Source organism: Babylonia areolata, chromosome 23 (genome assembly GCF_041734735.1).
Source record: "Babylonia areolata isolate BAREFJ2019XMU chromosome 23, ASM4173473v1, whole genome shotgun sequence".
Lineage (NCBI taxonomy): Eukaryota > Metazoa > Mollusca > Gastropoda > Neogastropoda > Buccinidae > Babylonia > Babylonia areolata.
The window spans coordinates 30,917,816-30,920,315 of record NC_134898.1 but is presented as its reverse complement, the minus strand read 5'-3'; positions in this window follow the sequence as shown (position 1 = coordinate 30,920,315).

The window sequence follows — 2,500 nt, the reverse complement described above, 5'->3', positions numbered from 1 at the left end:
ATAGCGACGCGCTCTCCCTGGGGAGAGCAGCCCGAATTTCACACAGAGAAATCTGTTGTGATAAGAAGAAATACAAATACAAACAAATAACAAATTATTGTGTGAATGATCTTTTTTTTTTAATTAAAAAAACAAAAACATTGTTGTACACTATCTTTACATGCGTGTGTGTGTGTGTGAGGGGGTGGGGGAGTCGTGAGGGTGAGAGTTAAATATGTATATTTTATTTGCGCAATACTTTATTGTCTTAATGTGTGCGCATGTGTGGGGGTGCGGCAGTGTGGGGTTGTTTTAGTCAGCTACTGAGTGGTTTTATCTGACTTATTTTAGTGTATTGTATGGTACATGATGTTCATTTTTATGTTGGTGTCTGCAACGAGCCTGTGATTGCACACGGCGTTCATTTCCATGTGGATTAATAAAGTGTTTTTCAATTTGAATTGAAATGACCACGGAAAAAAAGAAAAAGAAAACGAAAAAAAAAAAAAAAAAAAAAAAGTCGTCTTTGGCAACATCTACTCTAATGTAGTATTTGTGTATGTGTGCACCGGCGTGACTGAAACCTAACTCTGAATGACACAGGAAACGAATGACGCCCGGGCGCCTAAAAGGCAACCCAGTCTAATGCATCCTCTCTAACCAGGTAAGCAGTCCTCTCTAACCAGGTAAGCAGTCCTCTCTAACCAGGTAAGCAGTCCTCTCTAACCAGGTAGGCAGCCCTCTCTAACCAGGTAGGCAGCCCTCTCTAACCAGGTAAGCAGTCCTCTCTAACCAGGTAAGCAGTCCTCTCTAAGCAGGTAGGCAGCCCTCTCTAACCAGGTAAGCAGTCCTCTCTAACCAGGTAGGCAGCCCTCTCTAACCAGGTAAGCAGCCCTCTCTAACCAGGTAAGCAGCCCTCTCTAAGCAGGTAAGCAGCCCTCTCTAACCAGGTAGGCAGCCCTCTCTAACCAGGTAAGCAGCCCTCTCTAACCAGGTAAGCAGCCCTCTCTAACCAGGTAAGCAGTCCTCTCTAACCAGGTAAGCAGCCCTCTCTAACCAGGTAAGCAGTCCTCTCTAACCAGGTAAGCAGTCCTCTCTAACCAGGTAAGCAGTCCTCTCTAACCAGGTAAGTTAAGCAGTCCTCTCTAAGCAGGTAAGCAGCCCTCTCTAACCAGGTAAGCAGTCCTCTCTAACCAGGTAAGCAGTCCTCTCTAACCAGTCCTCTCTAACCAGGTAAGCAGTCCTCTTTAACCAGGTAAGCAGTCCTCTCTAACCAGTCCTCTCTAACCAGTCCTCTCTAAGCAGGTAGGCAGTCCTCTCTAAGCAGGTAGGCAGTCCTCTCTAACCAGGTAGGCAGTCCTCTCTAACCAGGTAGGCAGCCTGCTGGGCAAAAATGACTGTGTTTGAAAAGCGCTTTGAGCTTAGTCTCTGACCGAACACAGACGCTGTATCAGGTGTACTGATAATAGTATTGTTTGATATCGTGCATGTTGTAGTAAAGCCGGAGAGAGAGAGAGAGAGAGAGAGAGAGAGAGAGACAGACAGACAGACAGACAGACAGACAGAGACACAGAGAGAGACAGAGACATGGACAGAGATAGAGGGAGAGAGAGATTCAAGATTCAAGATTCAAAAACTTTATTACTCAAGGATAAAGATTTTAGGCATTGCCTAGTCTTCCAATCTGTCCTTGTGACAACAAAAACAGTAACGATAAGACACAACAATAATAACAATAGTAAATACTACTACTACCACTACCACTACCACTACCACTACCACTACTACTACTAATGATAATTATAATACTAATCAACGGACCATCATCATCATAAAAATATAATGAAGGGAACACTGTCACACACTCACACCCACCCACCCACACACATATGCACACACTCATCCCCAAACACACACACCCTTATGCATATACATATTTGCACAAATACCCACATACATGCATATGTCTACATGTACATACAGATATGTATGCATATGCATACATAAACATAATTAGGTATCAAATCATATTGTAGTACATTGCAGATCATATTGTAGTACAATAGCAGATATTGAAAAAAAAATCAAGAAGTAAAGGGTTTATTAAGACTGTCAAATTAATCACCACACAGAATACAAGAAAGAGGCACGACTGAAATGAAAATATATAAACAGAGCAGAGAAATATAGTTATATCACTGTACATATACAACAGTGATGAGAAATCTGACGCTGATGTGGCAGGCAATAACATCCAATCAATAGCTTGCATGTAAAACATAAAAATCACAAAAGGTTGAAAATAAGATGAAACACGTTAGTGTATGAAAAGAATAGACAGCGCATACATTTCACAAAAGGGCAAGATGTTTTTAGGCCGGTTATATTTGGTTTGGGGGTCTATTGTTTGTGTAGCAGAAGTTTTCGTACCCTTGATTTGAAGGACGATAATGAATCGCCTGTCTTGAAGAACGTAGAAAGAGAGTTCCAAACAGATGGTCCAAAAATGCAAAGAGAGAGA